At 40.1% G+C, this 20,424-nt stretch overlaps 1 long non-coding RNA gene across 1 annotated transcript; it reads left to right on the forward strand.

The window, feature by feature from the left end:
• Positions 1 to 14,182: 14,182 nt before the first annotated feature.
• LOC308411488 lies at positions 14,183 to 16,102 on the forward strand. The gene is made up of 3 exons (XR_013974394.1): positions 14,183 to 14,498; positions 15,408 to 15,576; positions 15,913 to 16,102. It is a non-coding gene; the product is annotated as an uncharacterized lncRNA (long non-coding RNA).
• The last annotated feature ends 4,322 nt before the right edge of the window (positions 16,103 to 20,424 follow it).

The raw sequence follows: 20,424 nt of genomic DNA on the forward strand, positions 1-20,424 counted from the left end.
ATGCATGTGATTCTTCCTTCCATCCTTCTTTCCTTTGTGACATTGCATGTCATCCTGCCTTCCATCGTTCTTTCCTTTGTGACAATGCATGTGATCCTTCCTTCCATCCTTCTTTCCTTTGTGACAATGCATGTGATTCTTCCTTCCATCCTTCTTTCCTTTGTGACATTGCATGTCATCCTGCCTTCCATCGTTCTTTCCTTTGTGACAATGCATGTGATCCTTCCTTCCATCCTTCTTTCCTTTGTGACAATGCATGTGATTCTTCCTTCCATCCTTCTTTCCTTTGTGACAATGCTTGTGATCCTTCCTTCCTTCCATCCTTCTTTCCTTTGTGACAATGCATGTGATCCTTCCATCCATCCTTCTTTCCTTTGTGACAAAGCTTGTGATCTTTCCTCCCATCCTTCTTTCCTTTGTGACAAAGCTTGTGATCCTTCCTTCCATCCTTCTTTCCTTTGTGACAAAGCTTGTGATCTTTCCTTCCATCCTTCTTTCCTTAGTTTAGTTTCAGTTTTCAGATTTATTTGTCATATGCAAGTTAGCACAGGGTCAACATTGCAATTAAATGTGTTTGACGAGCAGCAGTCACTCAGCAGCATGCACAGTAGGAGAAAATATATTAAAATAAAATAAAATAATAAAGAAAATAGAAAAATAGCAAGGAGCAAAATATTAGAGAGACATGGTAAAAGAGAAAAGATGACTGAATATATATGTATCTATAAATATAAATATATGTACATTAGTGATTAAATAAGAAAATCTTGAAAAGAAATGTTGTGATATTTTGATACCATGGTAGCATTTACAGGATATTGTTTTATTGTGATATTATACAGAAAAGAGTTACTCAATAAGGCCCATTTAATAGTTGTTTTTCTCTTTCTCTCTGACCCAAGAATTGATGTGTAAGAATCACAGGCTGGTACCCCAAGGTCGAAAATACCACAGAGACGAGACCACTTCCTTACTCCCATCCTCCCTTTTTCTTTATCTCTTAGAAAAAGGCTCGTTAAAGGCCAGGTGGTTTGTTTCAGAATTCACTAATGAAAGAACTCTGTATTCTATGTCTAGGAGTGTATTTTGCTGGGATGATCATAAATTGTAGCTGAACTGATAAACTACACAAAGGATACTTCTTTGCTCACAAGGCAGGAAGACGTTTCCTTATTTGGTCTGTACTGGTTTGAACTGAGAACTTGCTGACACACGAACCTTTTTTTCCTCTATATAAGCTGTTATGTACTAAATAAACCTTTGAGTCGATTTGGGAAGACAACCTGAAGCAGTCTGTGTTTCCTTGTTCTCCCAAGCTGCTCCCGACGTCGTAACTAACCCAGCTGAATGGCATACCTGAGTGTTACTTTAAATAATTAGGAATCTTAGAAGGAAAGGACAGAACTCTGCTTATCGCTCGTGCCTTGGAGGGAAAACCGGGATGGACATTTTTTCCTTCAATTTGGTGTCAGAAGTGGGATTGACTGACAGAAGGTAAATATGCGTCTTTCATATTTATATAAAGACCGTATTATACCTCTCTCAGTGATCGATCCATAAAAAAACGGGATATGCTGACGAAGTTTCACTTAGTGATCCAGAGAGATACACTGACGACTTCCTCAGTCCCCGAATAAAGTAAATTAACCCTTGTGTGGTGTTGGTGGACCCGCTAGAGTTGTGGCTTTCCAAATTAACACTATCAAACAATTTTATGTTAAATTACTATGAATTAATGTGCTTCTCGTTTTTCTTTTATATAAAATGTTATAAATAAATCAGTTATAATCAAGTGGAAAGACACAACACATTTATACGTTAAAAAAATAATAATAATAATTAATTGTTTAATTTTTCTTTTGAAAAAAAAAACAAAAAAAAAAACACGGGCCTCAAGGGTTAAAAGCAGTAAATTAAAAGCAGAAAGACACAGGGAGTTGCCTGTTGTTTTGCGAGAAGTTGCTCGTTAAGCGAGAAGTTGCTCGTTAAGTGAGAGTTGCTCACCCAAACAAAAATTGCTAGCAATAAATTTAAAGTGACCTCAGCTGTGCCGCAGCGAAAATACTAACCTAAATCCTCCTAGCGTGTAAACCCCTCTGGAAATCACTGAACATGGGTCAGAATAATTCAAAGACCACAGACAGGTCCGATAAAAAATCTAAAGTACCTGTAAAACCAAAAATTAATAAAATACAAAATAAAGTCTCAAATAACGGCTCAGTACAACTCCCATTTCCGGTTACGTGTAACCTACGTCCGCGAATCGGTGAAGACGTCCATGATCACGTATCCAGAACATGCGGAAGTGCTTATGTGACTGACTTTGTTTACAACTTACGGACTGTAAGTTCAATGCATTCTAATTTATTTCCGGAGCCCTATCCCGAACGATTATCGCCAGAAAACAGGTCAGTAAAACTGAAGGCCAGTGCAGATACTACCACGAAAGCTAAAAGTGTTAAGATAAAGGTGAATTTTGATGTAGAAGGCTCAGAGGAAAGTGAGAAACTAATGTATGCAGGATTACCCGCTCCAGCACAGCAAGGAAGTTTCAGAGGACGGAAGGATAAAAGTAGAGAGATGTGTTTTTATTGTGGCTCAGTTTTCCAGCAGCCGCAGACACCCAGAGCAAAAATGAATTTGTGTATTTCATTTAACATAAAGGGTGAAATGTTTGCTGACACTGATAACAGCTTATGTTTTCTCTGCCCTATGTACCGACATGATGGAGAAGGAACATCCTCTGTGTCAGCTGGACCCTCAGCAGAGAATGAACTCAACATCCTTTTTGTCCGGTACTCTATGTCACACACTGTGCCAAAAAAACGTGTACAAATACAACAAGCCACACTTTTGTTTCTCTCACACTGTTCAACAACATGATAACTGCTCACACAAGTGAAGGTCAAACAGTGATTTTGTCACATAACTCAGACATAGTTTATGACATAACTACACCATGTCGTCACATAGATCTAACCTACCCTATCGACTGTACTATTTCTGCACTTACGTTGCCAGCTGAATACCAGAATATGACATTGTGGTCTAAAAGTGAGAATGAGATAGGATTTATTGACTGTACACTTTATCACGTACACCTATTAAAACACAACAAGCCAGTATATGTCAAGCAACATCCCATTTCTGCCGAAAAAGCCGCAGCCCTAGATGTCATGATAGGAGATTTATTGACTACAGGAGTAATAAAGCCCACACTCCTGTCAATCCTGTGCCAAAGCCTAACAAACCTGGCGTATGGCGTTTCATACAAGACTTAAGGCAAATTAATGCAGTCAACATTCCTCTGCCACCTCTCGTTTCAGATGTTCACAGCATATTGACATGCATTGCATACACATTTTACCGTGGTGGATTTATGCTCCGCTCCTTTTTCTCAGTACCTGTGCATGAAGACACACAGCCGTTATTTGCATTCACACATAGAAATAAGCAGTACACTTGGACTCGTTTGCCCCAAGGCATGGTAGACGGCCCTGCTGCTTTCTCAATGGTGGTCTGTGCTACCCTGGACAGCTTAACTCCTCCAGGGCTGTACTGGATGACCTCCTCCTCTGTGCTGAAAGTGAAAAACTATGTCAAACTGCTACACACATGCTTCTCCAGCACCTCCAAAAGACTGGCCACAAAGCATCAGCAAAGAAAATGCAGTACTGTCAGACTTCTGTTCAATATTTGGGATTCACACTGTCTCACGGAAAACGTTCCATGACTGCAGACAGGGTCAAAGCTGTGACCTCCGTCCCTCGTCCCACTACACAGAAGGAAATGTTGTCCTTCCTGGGCATGGTGAACTATTGCAGACAGTGGATACCAGACTGTTCTTTTCATGACCACATTCTGCGTGACTGTTGTAAAAAAGACAAGCCTCCTCGAATACTGTGGTCCACAGAAATGACTGCCTCTTTCAATACATTAAAGGGAGTGCTGATCTCCGCCACTCAAAGGTGCTGTCCGTGGTTGTTCAGGAATGCCGGCCTGCCTGAGGGCAGTAGCAGCTTGCTCTATCGTGATAAGGGACTGCGAGGAGCTCACACTCTCACATGACACTATTCTACACACCAATCACCAGGTCACGACCATTCTAGCAAACATAACTACACAACACATGACCGCACAACGTCGCTCAGGTTATGAAGTTACACTGACCTCCACAGCAAATCTCACTATAAAAGCGAGCAGCACACCCAATTCGCCAGCACATTTATTGATCCTATGCTGTGTTCTTCTGACTGACAGGATGGCTCAGACAGGCTTGACGATCATGACTGCATGACACGTATACAGGAATCCACAGCACCACGTCCAGATTTAGAGCAAACACATATCCCAGACTCAGCCACGGTTTATGTGGACGGGTCCTGTTCAAGGCCGAGTGACAACTCATTTCTTTGTGGCTATTCAGTGGTGACATTGCCTGACATCATACTAGAGGCTCACTCATTACCATTTCACTCAGCACAAAAAGCAGAGCTCATGGCTTTAATACGCGCCTGTGAGCTACATTTGGATAAGCATGTGACAATTTACGCAGACAGCCGCTATGCATTTGGCGTTGTGCATGACTTTGGCACATTGTGGAGACAAAGGGGATTTAGATCTGCTGATGGAAAATAAATTGCTAAATTCTGATTTTGTTCAAAGACTTTTTCAGGCTATACAGCTACCATCGGCCGTTGCAGTTGTAAAAAACGAAAGGACACAGTACAGCTGACACAGACGAAGCAACAGGTAATGCCTTAGCAGACGTGACAGCCAAGGCTGCAGCTGCATCACAGCTCCCACCTCCGCAGGACGTATTATCTGTGCCCCTACAGCTGCCACTTGTTACACTCCCAGACTATTTAGACACAAATGTTGATTTAAAATTCATACAAGAGCAAGCCTCTGCATGTGATTACACCTATTGGGAGAATAATGACTGTACCTTAGATGACAGAGATGGCTTATACAAAATCTTAAGGGTTTGATTGCCCTCCCATATTCCCTGATGCCAGTCCTTGCCCGACATTTTCACTGTGTGAGTCATGTCGGACAAGGAGGGGTAATAGGGGCAATAAAATCAAGATTTGTAATTGAGAAAACATCACATGCAGTAAAAAGCATATTAGCAACCTGTCTAACATGTGCGCGAACTAATGTAGGTAGCTCAAAAGCAAAACATCAGCATTTACCACAACCAGATTTTCCATTTCATAAATTATGACTCCATCTGCAGTAACCAAATTATTTCCATTTGAAATAAGACTATTTCCAACACCATGGTCAGCTTCCAGAGGGGCACCGCTAGTAGAAGGTGATGTATATTGCATTGTCCACTGATGTTCACAACCTGGTAGAAACACTGAATAATAACTACCAGAAAGTTTGTCTCTCTCAGCCTTTCCCCTCCACAGTTCCACCAGTGGAGACAAGGAGATGCGTGTTGGAGAAGTTGCTAAAACCAAGGACACTCTGGGAGGCCGCGCGTGTTCCAGCCCCAGACTGTACTGGCAGTGACGAAGAACCAGCATCCTCACAGACGGACAACCTCAGTGGATTCATGCCAGCAGGGTTAAGACCAGCCCAATCGGACCATCTCAGGCGTCGGATCAAGCAGATGACATCTCCGGCGGGCCAACGCCCGGAACCAGAGCAAATAAACACACGGGTAGACGACATCTCCGGCGAGCCAGCGCCAGGATCCAATGTACATACACACACACAATCACTGATTAACACACAACGCCTGAAAGAACAACAACAAGGTACTCAAACATCCAGCAGGAACAGAAAACCAAAAGTACCACATGATGTCTAACCTGATAAAGCTAGACTCATTCCATCCTGATAATGGAGAAAATGAAATGCCCATTGTCATCATACGACGCTTATTCTGTGTCTCTCGAACCTGGGACCAGGCCAGAAGACGACTGAAGAACTGTTTTTCTTATATATTTAGGTTATTTATCATATCTATCGCATTAACCTTAGGATTTCTCTTTGCTATTTTGTATTGTAGACTGCAACCATGTTCACATTTCTGCAGGTCATATTTTGCTGACGATACCTCATGCTCCATTTTGCAAGACACCTACTTAATGCACTCCTCACGTTCCCTAAAATCAGTAAATGACAACATAGACGCCACTAATAAACGATTTTATGCACCCTCTAGAGCAGGAGCTAACGCCTGGTATGAAAATGCCAGAACAGCCGCTCGTGATGTAGGAAACAGTAACTGTTATGTCTGTTCAAAGGCTAATCCAGAACAGGTAATAGTAGGATACCCCATATCCGGTTTCCCCCTCACTGAGGGACTAGAGAAAATCGGCGGAGATAATGCTCTCCTTAAAGACACTTTACAGTTGACTCTGAGCCTCTCGACTGCTTACTTAGACACACACACACACCAACTAACCCTGAGACTCCATTAGGCGAATTATTGAAGTTATCTAATGACACCGCAGGGACCTGCGCCCCAATGAAACGCCCCAAGAATAGGTTAAAGCCCTCACTGCCCTTAGGACAGATCCCTCTCCATTTTAATACTAGTATGATATGTCTGCGCAGACTAAAGTTAACTGGCCCAGACACACGCATAGATTATACAAAGGATAACTACACATTCTTCTCTGACTCCCCAGGTGCACGCTGTAATGAGACATGGCTAGCTGTCTCTGTGGCTGAAGTTGTATCATATCTGGAGGAACACACACACAGTTCAAGTTCGAGCGGAGAATCGATCATTGTTCCCCCAGAGGGTGTCTTAAATGATACTGACTGGGGGGAGTTAGTTAAATCACACATGGTCACGCGCCTAACTAGAGCAATCCCTAACGCTTATTGGTTGTGCAATAATACCCTTAGATTAGCTTTACCTGTTAATTGGACCGGTACCTGTGGTCTAGTGACCGTTGATGTATGCTGTACTTTCATTCCCAATAACACCGCTCCTAACGGTTCATTCACACAAGCTATGAATAAACTTGAAGCATTGCAGATAGACCTAATTGCCGATACAGGCCACGGTCAGTGGCTAGACAAGTGGCTGCAGGACACGTTTGGAAGATGGAAGGAACTAATTGTAGCCTTTGTAACCGTTGCAGCATGTATTATTTTGTATTCGATGATTATTGTCTGTTGTGTGATACCATGTATACGCTCTCAGAATTTTTGATATTAAGCTTGCTCGAAGGACCAGTTACAGTTATGATTTGTCTTTATATTATGTTATTACATTCTGTCTTTATACTATGTTATCATTTCATGATAAAAGGAGAGAACTGTTGTGATATTTTGATACCATGGTAGCATTTACAGGATATTGTTTTATTGTGATATTATACAGAAAAGAGTTACTCAATAAGGCCCATTTAATAGTTGTTTTTCTCTTTCTCTCTGACCCAAGAATTGATGTGTAAGAATCACAGGCTGGTACCCCAAGGTCGAAAATACCACAGAGATGAGACCACTTCCTTACTCCCATCCTCCCTTTTTCTTTATCTCTTAGAAAAAGGCTCGTTAAAGGCCAGGTGGTTTGTTTCAGAATTCACTAATGAAAGAACTCTGTATTCTATGTCTAGGAGTGTATTTTGCTGGGATGATCATAAATTGTAGCTGAACTGATAAACTACACAAAGGATACTTCTTTGCTCACAAGGCAGGAAGACGTTTCCTTATTTGGTCTGTACTGGTTTGAACTGAGAACTTGCTGACACACGAACCTTTTTTTCCTCTATATAAGCTGTTATGTACTAAATAAACCTTTGAGTCGATTTGGGAAGACAACCTGAAGCAGTCTGTGTTTCCTTGTTCTCCCAAGCTGCTCCCGACGTCGTAACTAACCCAGCTGAATGGCATACCTGAGTGTTACTTTAAATAATTAGGAATCTTAGAAGGAAAGGACAGAACTCTGCTTATCGCTCGTGCCTTGGAGGTAAAACCGGGATGGACATTTTTTCCTTCAAGAAATATGACGGGAGGGCAGATGGGATATTGCACAGGAATGAGCAGCAGAAAATTAAAGTATTGCACTTGTGACAAAGCTTGTGATCTTTCCTTCCTTCCATCCTTCTTTCCTTTGTGACAAAGCTTGTGATCCTTCCTTCCATCCTTCTTTCCTTTGTGACAATGCATGTGATCCTTCCTTCCATCCTTCTTTCCTTTGTGACAATGCATGTGATCCTTCCTTCCATCCTTCTTTCCTTTGTGACAATGCATGTAATCCTTCCTTCCATCCTTCTTTCCTTTGTGACAATGCTTGTGATCCTTCCTTCCATCCTTCTTTCCTTTGTAACAATGCATGTGATCCTTCCTTCCATCCTTCTTTCCTTTGTGACAATGCATGTGATCCTTCCTTCCATCCTTCTTTCCTTTGTGACAATGCATGTGATCCTTCCTTCCACCCTTCTTTCCTTTGTGACAATGCATGTGATCCTTCCTTCCATCCTTCTTTCCTTTGTGACAAAGCTTGTGATCCTTCCTTCCATCCTTCTTTCCTTAGTTTAGTTTTAGTTTTCAGATTTATTTGTCATATGCAAGTTAGCACAGGGTCAACATTGCAATTAAATGTGTTTGACGAGCAGCAGTCACTCAGCAGCATGCACAGTAGGAGAAAATATATTAAAATAAAATAAAATAATAAAGAAAATAGAAAAATAGCAAGGAGCAAAATATTAGAGAGACATGGTAAAAGAGAAAAGATGACTGAATATATATGTATCTATAAATATAAATATATGTACATTAGTGATTAAATAAGAAAATCTTGAAAAGAAATATGACGGGAGGGCAGATGGGATATTGCACAGGAATGAGCAGCAGAAAATTAAAGTATTGCACTTGTGACAAAGCTTGTGATCTTTCCTTCCTTCCATCCTTCTTTCCTTTGTGACAAAGCTTGTGATCCTTCCTTCCTTCCTTCCATCCTTCTTTCCTTTGTGACAAAGCTTGTGATCCTTCCTTCCTTCCTTCCATCCTTCTTTCCTTTGTGACATTGCATGTGATCCTTCCTTCCATCCTTCTTTCCTTTGTGACAAAGCTTGTGATCCTTCCTTCCATCCTTCTTTCCTTTGTGACAAAGCTTGTGATCCAGCCTTCCATCCTTCTTTCCTTTGTGACAATGCATGTGATCCTTCCTTCCATCCTTCTTTCCTTTGTGACAATGCATGTGATTCTTCCTTCCATCCTTCTTTCCTTTGTGACATTGCATGTCATCCTGCCTTCCATCCTTCTTTCCTTTGTCACAATGCATGTGATCCTTCCTTCCATCCTTCTTTCCTTTGTGACAATGCATGTGATTCTTCCTTCCATCCTTCTTTTCTTTGTGACATTGCATGTCATCCTGCCTTCCATCGTTCTTTCCTTTGTGACAATGCATGTGATCCTGCCTTCCATCCTTCTTTCCTTTGTGACATTGCATGTGATTCTTCCTTCCATCCTTCTTTCCTTTGTGACATTGCATGTCATCCTGCCTTCCATCGTTCTTTCCTTTGTGACAATGCATGTGATCCTTCCTTCCATCCTTCTTTCCTTTGTGACAATGCTTGTGATCCTTCCTTCCATCCTTCTTTCCTTTGTGACAATGCTTGTGATCCTTCCTTCCTTCCATCCTTCTTTCCTTTGTGACAATGCTTGTGATCCTTCCTTCCATCCTTCTTTCCTTTGTGACAATGCTTGTGATCCTTCCTTCCATCCTTCTTTCCTTTGTGACAATGCTTGTGATCCTTCCTTCCATCCTTCTTTCCTTTGTGACAATGCATGTGATCCTTCCATCCATCCTTCTTTCCTTTGTGACAAAGCTTGTGATCTTTCCTCCCATCCTTCTTTCCTTTGTGACAAAGCTTGTGATCCTTCCTTCCATCCTTCTTTCCTTTGTGACAAAGCTTGTGATCTTTCCTTCCATCCTTCTTTCCTTAGTTTAGTTTCAGTTTTCAGATTTATTTGTCATATGCAAGTTAGCACAGGGTCAACATTGCAATTAAATGTGTTTGACGAGCAGCAGTCACTCAGCAGCATGCACAGTAGGAGAAAATATATTAAAATAAAATAAAACAATAAAGAAAATAGAAAAATAGTAAGGAGCAAAATATTAGAGAGACATGGTAAAAGAGAAAAGATGACTGAATATATATGTATCTATAAATATAAATATATGTACATTAGTGATTAAATAAGAAAATCTTGAAAAGAAATATGACGGGAGGGCAGATGGGATATTGCACAGGAATGAGCAGCAGAAAATTAAAGTATTGCACTTGTGACAAAGCTTGTGATCTTTCCTTCCTTCCATCCTTCTTTCCTTTGTGACAAAGCTTGTGATCCTTCCTTCCATCCTTCTTTCCTTTGTGACAATGATCCTTCCTTCCATCCTTCTTTCCTTTGTGACAATGCTTGTGATCCTTCCTTCCATCCTTCTTTCCTTTGTGACAATGCATGTGATCCTTCCTTCCATCCTTCTTTCCTTTGTGACAATGCATGTGATTCTTCCTTCCATCCTTCTTTCCTTTGTGACATTGCATGTCATCCTGCCTTCCATCGTTCTTTCCTTTGTGACAATGCATGTGATCCTTCCTTCCATCCTTCTTTCCTTTGTGACAATGCTTGTGATCCTTCCTTCCATCCTTCTTTCCTTTGTGACAATGCTTGTGATCCTTCCTTCCATCCTTCTTTCCTTTGTGACAATGCATGTGATTCTTCCTTCCATCCTTCTTTCCTTTGTGACATTGCATGTCATCCTGCCTTCCATCGTTCTTTCCTTTGTGACAATGCATGTGATCCTTCCTTCCATCCTTCTTTCCTTTGTGACAATGCATGTGATTCTTCCTTCCATCCTTCTTTCCTTTGTGACAATGCATGTGATCCTTCCTTCCATCCTTCTTTCCTTTGTGACAATGCATGTGATCCTTCCTTCCATCCTTCTTTCCTTTGTGACAATGCTTGTGATCCTTCCTTCCATCCTTCTTTCCTTTGTAACAATGCATGTGATCCTTCCCTCCTTCTTTCCTTTGTGACAAAGCTTGTGATCCTTCCTTCCATCCTTCTTTCCTTTGTGACAATGCTTGTGATCCTTCCTTCCATCCTTCTTTCCTTTGTGACAATGCTTGTGATCCTTCCTTCCATCCTTCTTTCCTTTGTGACAATGCATGTGATTCTTCCTTCCATCCTTCTTTCCTTTGTGACATTGCATGTCTTCCTGCCTTCCATCGTTCTTTCCTTTGTGACAATGCATGTGATCCTTCCTTCCATCCTTCTTTCCTTTGTGACAATGCATGTGATTCTTCCTTCCATCCTTCTTTCCTTTGTGACATTGCATGTCATCCTGCCTTCCATCGTTCTTTCCTTTGTGACAATGCATGTGATCCTTCCTTCCATCCTTCTTTCCTTTGTGACAATGCATGTGATCCTTCCCTCCTTCTTTCCTTTGTGACAAAGCTTGTGATCCTTCCTTCCATCCTTCTTTCCTTTGTGACAATGCTTGTGATCCTTCCTTCCATCCTTCTTTCCTTTGTAACAATGCATGTGATCCTTCCCTCCTTCTTTCCTTTGTGACAAAGCTTGTGATCCTTCCTTCCATCCTTCTTTCCTTTGTGACAATGCTTGTGATCCTTCCTTCCATCCTTCTTTCCTTTGTGACAATGCTTGTGATCCTTCCTTCCATCCTTCTTTCCTTTGTGACAATGCTTGTGATCCTTCCTTCCATCCTTCTTTCCTTTGTGACAATGCATGTGATCCTTCCTTCCATCCTTCTTTCCTTTGTGACAATGCATGTGATTCTTCCTTCCATCCTTCTTTCCTTTGTGACATTGCATGTCATCCTGCCTTCCATCCTTCTTTCCTTTGTGACAATGCATGTGATCTTTCCTCCCATCCTTCTTTCCTTTGTGACAAAGCTTGTGATCCTTCCTTCCATCCTTCTTTCCTTTGTGACAAAGCTTGTGATCTTTCCTTCCATCCTTCTTTCCTTAGTTTAGTTTCAGTTTTCAGATTTATTTGTCATATGCAAGTTAGCACAGGGTCAACATTGCAATTAAATGTGTTTGACGAGCAGCAGTCACTCAGCAGCATGCACAGTAGGAGAAAATATATTAAAATAAAATAAAACAATAAAGAAAATAGAAAAATAGTTAGGAGCAAAATATTAGAGAGACATGGTAAAAGAGAAAAGATGACTGAATATATATGTATCTATAAATATAAATATATGTACATTAGTGATTAAATAAGAAAATCTTGAAAAGAAATATGACGGGAGGGCAGATGGGATATTGCACAGGAATGAGCAGCAGAAAATTAAAGTATTGCACTTGTGACAAAGCTTGTGATCTTTCCTTCCTTCCATCCTTCTTTCCTTTGTGACAAAGCTTGTGATCTTTCCTTCCATCCTTCTTTCCTTTGTGACAATGCTTGTGATCCTTCCTTCCATCCTTCTTTCCTTTGTGACAATGCTTGTGATCCTTCCTTCCATCCTTCTTTCCTTTGTGACAATGCATGTGATCCTTCCTTCCATCCTTCTTTCCTTTGTGACAATGCATGTGATTCTTCCTTCCATCCTTCTTTCCTTTGTGACAATGCATGTGATCCTTCCTTCCATCCTTCTTTCCTTTGTGACAAAGCTTGTGATCCTTCCTTCCATCCTTCTTTCCTTTGTGACAAAGCTTGTGATCCATCCTTCCATCCTTCTTTCCTTTGTGACAAAGCTTGTGATCCTTCCTTCCATCCTTCTTTCCTTTGTGACAAAGCTTGTGATCCTTCCTTCCATCCTTCTTTCCTTTGTGACAAAGCTTGTGATCCATCCTTCCATCCTTCTTTCCTTTGTGACAATGCATGTGATCCTTCCTTCCATCCTTCTTTCCTTTGTGACAAAGCTTGTGATCCTTCCTTCCATCCTTCTTTCCTTTGTGACAAAGCTTGTGATCCATCCTTCCATCCTTCTTTCCTTTGTGACAATGCATGTCATCCTGCCTTCCATCCTTCTTTCCTTTGTGACAATGCATGTGATCCTTCCTTCCATCCTTCTTTCCTTTGTGACAATGCTTGTGATCCTTCCTTCCATCCTTCTTTCCTTTGTGACAATGCATGTGATCCTTCCTTCCATCCTTCTTTCCTTTGTGACAATGCATGTGATTCTTCCTTCCATCCTTCTTTCCTTTGTGACACTGCATGTCATCCTGCCTTCCATCGTTCTTTCCTTTGTGACAATGCATGTGATTCTTCCTTCCATCCTTCTTTCCTTTGTGACAATGCATGTCATCCTGCCTTCCATCCTTCTTTCCTTTGTGACAATGCTTGTGATCCTTCCTTCCATCCTTCTTTCCTTTGTGACAATGCTTGTGATCCTTCCTTCCATCCTTCTTTCCTTTGTGACAATGCTTGTGATTCTTCCTTCCATCCTTCTTTCCTTTGTGACATTGCATGTCATCCTGCCTTCCATCGTTCTTTCCTTTGTGACAATGCATGTGATCCTTCCTTCCATCCTTCTTTCCTTTGTGACAATGCTTGTGATCCTTCCTTCCATCCTTCTTTCCTTTGTGACAATGCTTGTGATCCTTCCTTCCTTCCATCCTTCTTTCCTTTGTGACAATGCATGTGATCCTTCCTCCCATCCTTCTTTCCTTTGTGACAAAGCTTGTGATCCTTCCTTCCATCCTTCTTTCCTTTGTGACAAAGCTTGTGATCCTTCCTTCCATCCTTCTTTCCTTAGTTTAGTTTCAGTTTTCAGATTTATTTGTCATATGCAAGTTAGCACAGGGTCAACATTGCAATTAAATGTGTTTGACGAGCAGCAGTCACTCAGCAGCATGCACAGTAGGAGAAAATATATTAAAATAAAATAAAACAATAAAGAAAATAGAAAAATAGTAAGGAGCAAAATATTAGAGAGACATGGTAAAAGAGAAAAGATGACTGAATATATATGTATCTATAAATATAAATATATGTACATTAGTGATTAAATAAGAAAATCTTGAAAAGAAATATGACGGGAGGGCAGATGGGATATTGCACAGGAATGAGCAGCAGAAAATTAAAGTATTGCACTTGTGACAAAGCTTGTGATCTTTCCTTCCTTCCATCCTTCTTTCCTTTGTGACAAAGCTTGTGATCCTTCCTTCCATCCTTCTTTCCTTTGTGACAATGCATGTCATCCTTCCTTCCATCCTTCTTTCCTTTGTGACAATGCATGTGATCCTTCCTTCCATCCTTCTTTCCTTTGTGACAAAGTTTGTGATCCTTCCTTCCATCCTTCTTTCCTTTGTGACAATGCTTGTGATCCTTCCTTCCATCCTTCTTTCCTTGGTGACAATGCATGTGATCCTTCCTTCCATCCTTCTTTCCTTTGTTTAGTTTTAGTGAGAAGGGTCTGGCTGCAGCCACTGTGGAGCTCCACAGTAGCCGGAAGCACGTGACCTCCACAGTAGCCGGAAGCACGTGACCTCCACAGTAGCCGTAAACACGCATGGATACCGTGGAAGTCTTGCAAGTTGATCGCAAAGGTTAGTTAAGTCTTTCTTATATAAATTTGCCGTTAGTGATTTCATAATTCTAGGAATCGTCTAGTTTTCTTACAATGATCATGTTGCCACTTTTTTTGCGTTACAACAACATTCCTCCTTATTTTAATGTTTTTTCATCGTGCTCCATGGCAGAGAAACACACAGATATGCTTTTTCCTGGGCCTGGTTTTAGTAAGAGAGCTGGATTAACGGCTTCTGTGGGCGAGAAGAAGCAAAAACCACATTTTGCATTAGAGTATGATTTATTGTTGGCGTCAGAGATGCAAAATAACGAATACTTCAATACTGTACTTAAGTAGAATTTTCTGGTATCTTTACTTTACTGCTGTACTTTTTTGTGCCTACTGTATACTTCTTTATACTTCTACTTCTCACATTTTAGCACGCGTATCTGTACTTTGTAATCCGTACATTTGTAAATCAGCACGCGTGCTTTGGACGCAAGATTACTTCAAAATTTTGTACATAAATTATATTTTAGACCCTGTACTTCTTACTTCGACTTGACTAAAAAGTCGAGCCAGTGCTTTCTAAACAGAGGTATCTAAACTGTAGTAAGGAACGTGTGTACTTGTGACACCTTTGGTTAGCGTCAACACTGCAAATTTCGTCACAAACAGATTTATATATTTATCAATACTTCTATTCGTCATTCTTTTCTGTACAGCTTTTTTATTGCCCAGATTTTAGTTAGCCTCTGTTCAATTGACTGTTATATGTCAATAGAAACATATCTCACAGATTAAAGTGTCTTTTAAAATATTTGGGGTTTTTTTTTCAAGAATTTTCTTCCCAAATCTATTACATGCCAAGTGTAAATTGTTATTTCTGCTAAAACCTTAACTTAAATGTGTATATGGTGTTTATCTGTTTCTCTCTGTGTTTTAGATGCACACATCAATCTGGAATTCAGGCTTAAAGCCAGAATTGCAGGAATGCAACACGTGTTGCAGAGGACTCTTTCACTGCCCTCTGTGCCCCACTTTCAGCCCTACTGTCAGGGCAAAGATTGAGGAGCATCTAAGTGTGCATATAAAAAATGCTTTGCCTTTAAAAGGTATGTTTGTATTAAATATACTTTATAGTTATAAATATGCACTTTTTTAAGCACTTCTGCAGTATCTTTGTTGACTTAAAAGTTGCTGTTGATATTGTACAGTTCAGTGCATTCATCTGCAACAAAAATAGTGTTTTTATAAAATATATTTTTATTTACTTTTCACCACTTTTCTTGACATAACTTTTGTGATCCATACCATTTTGCTTTCATTATTGAGGTTTGCTTGGATGTTTTTGTTAACATGTACAATCTGATTGTTAGACAAATTGATTGCATTCTATACAACTACATTTAAATTACATCTGTTTGTTTGTTTGTTTTTTTCTCTTACAGATAAAATGATATGCCGGTGCAGGCAGCCTTGTAGGACAACAGGACACTTTCACTGCCCTGTCTGTAAGATTACAATCATACGGCGTGGGGATATGGCAAGGCATTTATTGTCTTGTCAGCATTCTTCAATGCCAAGTCAGCCACCATTATCAGGACTGCTCCCCGCTGAACTCTTCGAGGAGACCCGTCTCCCCCCCCCCCCAAGGTTTTGTCTTCGGTATCTGAACCATTTTCTGAGTCTTTGTTAGAACATTCATAAGCTCTACCCTCTGTGTTCAATAAAACTGCAGCTGATGGAAAGTCCATGAAAATGACATGCCCTCACTGTGGCCTTACTCTTCGTAGCTCTGGCAAGCTATTTGCACACTGGAGAGAGGAAGCCAAAGCTGTGCTTGAAGGACAACACGTGCCCATTTTCAGACTGAAAAAGCGCAAGTTCCAGGAAGTCAGTCAGGTCAGTATTCACTTTAAACAGTAGTGTAATTACATGGTTAGTGACATTTGAATAACTGTTAAAAAACTGTTCTGCAACAGAGAAATAACTATGTTTTCATCCCCATTTGCCTGACACAGGAGCCAGCAGTTGTTGAAGATCTGCGTCCTGCTGTGCAGTGGGCTGTCCAAAATAAGGCACATGTAACAATGCCCAAATATCTGTCCTTAAATCAAGGGGACCAGCAGAGGGTCTTAAGAGACATGTCAGAGGAAGAAGACACTGGAGCAAGGGACTTGTTCCTCTTTGTTTTTCAGTTTGCAAAGGACATGGAGCTCTTTTTGAAAGCATGTGCTGATGATCAGGGGCTAAGGGTCAGTGCTATGTTTGACATGTAATGGACAAATGAAGGCACTGGCTGTGTTTGTTTAATATGTTGTTGTTGTTGTTGTTGTTGTTTTGTTTTTGCATAGTACAAAATTCCAATTAAACTTATTTCAAAATGTTGTTCACTTGATTCTGTGTCCATACTTATAATAAATGATTACAGTGAAACAGCATTAAATGTAAATGTAACAGCATTTTTTTAAACTTGTAATTTCAAAATAAAAAGCTTATTGTTGATATTAACAGTAAAGAATTGTAATCAATAATATTTTTATACATTTTAAACATTAACACTCTGGGCTCTATCCTGGCTATCTGTGGACACTTCACTTATTCTTTTTTTTGACTACTGCACTGCAGTGGACCAAAACAATGACACGGGTTTGATCTTAAGGATCTAATAGTTATGTGTGTTGTGCATGACATTGCCACACAAATATGTATTTGCAAGATAGAGTAGAATAAATTATGACGCATGAAATATTACATAGGCTGCAGTGAATTTCTGTTGATACAGCCAATTGAGCTTTGAGTTTCCCAGTCAAACTTAGCTTTGAAGCACCTGCTAAAAACACTTTTACTCTTTTACATTTCATAACAAGACACCATAGCCAAAATATTAACAAAATATATATTATTAAAAAATTCAAAGCTGCACATACAGCAACAAACACCGTTAGTAAATGTGTCCTGGAGTTTATGCAGGTGCAGAAAGTGCTGCTGCTGTAAGTCAGCCTAACAGCTTACAGATCACTTATTTTTCTGGAAAGATGGTAGGAAGGGCATCACTGCTCATTTCTACAGTCTCCCAGATCTTGGAATACAATCCCTTTGTACCATGAAACCACTTCGCAGTACTAGGAGTCCACTAAAACCTATAAAGAGAGTGATCCTGGAAGAAATGGGGCACACACTAGTGACCTCAACAATTGCAAGACGGCCTTTTCCCCGATGCTCAGATGGGGAAAAAAAGGAAGTTTCATGAAAACATTAGGACTTTATCACCGTTTTACCAGAAAAGTTAATGGTAATATATAACCTAACTGGCTATAAAGAGTAAAACATTTAGATACAATTTTGATTTTGATGAAAAGGACTGGTGCTATTTTAAAGAGTCACGTCGGTAAAAGTAGATAAATGTTTTAAGAAATATACATTTTATAGCATTTTGTGAACATACACAAAAAGTGGCCATTTTTGGCAACAAACAAGCTGAGAGAGAGTTGTATATTTTTGGCTCTCCTTGAACAAAAATAATAGTGCATAATAATCAATGTTGATGTTAATCAATTAGATGTCCCAGACACTACTATTAATAATACAGCGGTGCCTCGTTTATCGCTGGTGTTACGTTCAAAAAATAACCCGCGGTAGGTGAAATCCATAGCCAACTTTATTTTTTACAATTATTACAGATGTTAAGACTGTAAAACCCCTCACTACATGCTTTATACACTTTTCTCAGACAGGAATGAACATTTTCACACTTTTCTCTTTGTTTAAACACTCTTAGAGTTCAAACCTTTGTAGAAACACAAGTCCAGTATTATGGAATGAAACCTAAAGGTGCATTTGAGGGTGCAAAACGTTTCGTCGGCATTGTTGTGTTTGTTTGGGAGAAAACTTCCAAACGTACAGTACAGCACTTCAGAGTTACACTGCTAGCGATCGAAGATTTATGTAAATTCGACAAGCTAAACGCATTCTGTACTGTACAGCGGGAGTCCCCAACCTTTTTTGCACCACAGACCACTTTAATGTCAGACAATATTTTCAGGGAACTACCTTTAAGGTGTCGCGGATAAATACAACAAAAGAATAAAAAAAAGAAACTGTGGTATTTTGTAAATATAATAATAAACGTGACTTGAGCTGTGCGCCAACAACAATGACAGTGACATCCTCCTCTCTGCTTCTTAACGCTCTCTGGTCGCTATGGTAACGCGTAAATAGTTCTTTCAAAATAAGACACACAACTACAACCATACATTTCACACCGGAGGATCAACCCTCGCGGAACGGTACCAAAGGACTCACGGACCGGGACCGGTCCGTGGGCCTATTAGGGACCGCTCCTGTACAGGAGACACTGGACTAGATTGATTGACAATGGTCTACAGCAATCAGAACGCACAACACGATGTACTGTAAAAATAATAATAAATCAGCGAAACAGCAAGTGTCACTTTTGGCCACGAACAATTTAGGGGATGGTGAAATTTTTTTTGAACAAACCCAGAGTGTTAAAAAAAAAACCCCACTTAAAACCATTTTATAGTAACAAAAACGCAATTTAGTTTTCGCTGTCAAAGTCGATTTAACCGAAGTTACGTGTTTACGGCTAGTGTGGAGGTCACGTGTTTCCGGTTACTGTGGAGCTCCACAGTGGACAGTGGCTGCAGCCAGGTGCTCTTGGTTTTAGTTTTCAGATTTATTTGTCATATGCAAGTTAGCACAGGGTCAACATTGCAATTAAATGTGTTTGACGAGCAGCAGTCACTCAGCAGCATGCACAGTAGGAGAAAATATATTAAAATAAAATAAAATAATAAAGAAAATAGAAAAATAGCAAGGAGCAAAATATTAGAGAGACATGGTAAAAGAGAAAAGATGACTGAATATATATGTATCTATAAATATAAATATATGTACATTAGTGATTAAATAAGAAAATCTTGAAAAGAAATATGACGGGAGGGCAGATGGGATATTGCACAGGAATGAGCAGCAGAAAATTAAAGTATTGCACTTGTGACAAAGCTTGTGATCTTTCCTTCCTTCCATCCTTCTTTCCTTTGTGACAAAGCTTGTGATCTTTCCTTCCTTCCATCCTTCTTTCCTTTGTGACAAAGCTTGTGATCCTTCCTTCCATCGTTCTTTCCTTTGTGACAATGCTTGTGATCTTTCCTTCCTTCCATCCTTCTTTCCTTTGTGACAAAGCTTGTGATCCTTCCTTCCATCCTTCTTTCCTTTGTGACAATGCTTGTGATCCTTCCTTCCATCCTTCTTTCCTTTGTGACAATGCATGTGATCCTTCCTTCCATCCTTCTTTCCTTTGTGACAATGCATGTGATTCTTCCTTCCATCCTTCTTTCCTTTGTGACATTGCATGTCATCCTGCCTTCCATCGTTCTTTCCTTTGTGACAATGCATGTGATCCTTCCTTCCATCCTTCTTTCCTTTGTGACAATGCATGTGATTCTTCCTTCCATCCTTCTTTCCTTTGTGACAATGCTTGTGATCCTTCCTTCCATCCTTCTTTCCTTTGTGACAATGCTTGTGATCCTTCCTTCCATCCTTCTTTCCTTTGTGACAAAGCTTGTGATCCTTCCTTCCACCCTTCTTTCCTTTGTGACAATGCATGTGATCCTTCCTTCCATCCTTCTTTCCTTTGTGACAATGCTTGTGATCCTTCCTTCCACCCTTCTTTCCTTTGTGACAATGCATGTGATCCTTCCTTCCATCCTTCTTTCCTTTGTGACAAAGCTTGTGATCCTTCCTTCCATCCTTCTTTCCTTAGTTTAGTTTTAGTTTTCAGATTTATTTGTCATATGCAAGTTAGCACAGGGTCAACATTGCAATTAAATGTGTTTGACGAGCAGCAGTCACTCAGCAGCATGCACAGTAGGAGAAAATATATTAAAATAAAATAAAACAATAAAGAAAATAGAAAAATAGTAAGGAGCAAAATA

The sequence above is a fragment of the Rhamphochromis sp. 'chilingali' genome (assembly GCF_963969265.1).
Source record: "Rhamphochromis sp. 'chilingali' genome assembly, chromosome: 15".
Taxonomy (NCBI): domain Eukaryota; kingdom Metazoa; phylum Chordata; class Actinopteri; order Cichliformes; family Cichlidae; genus Rhamphochromis; species Rhamphochromis sp. 'chilingali'.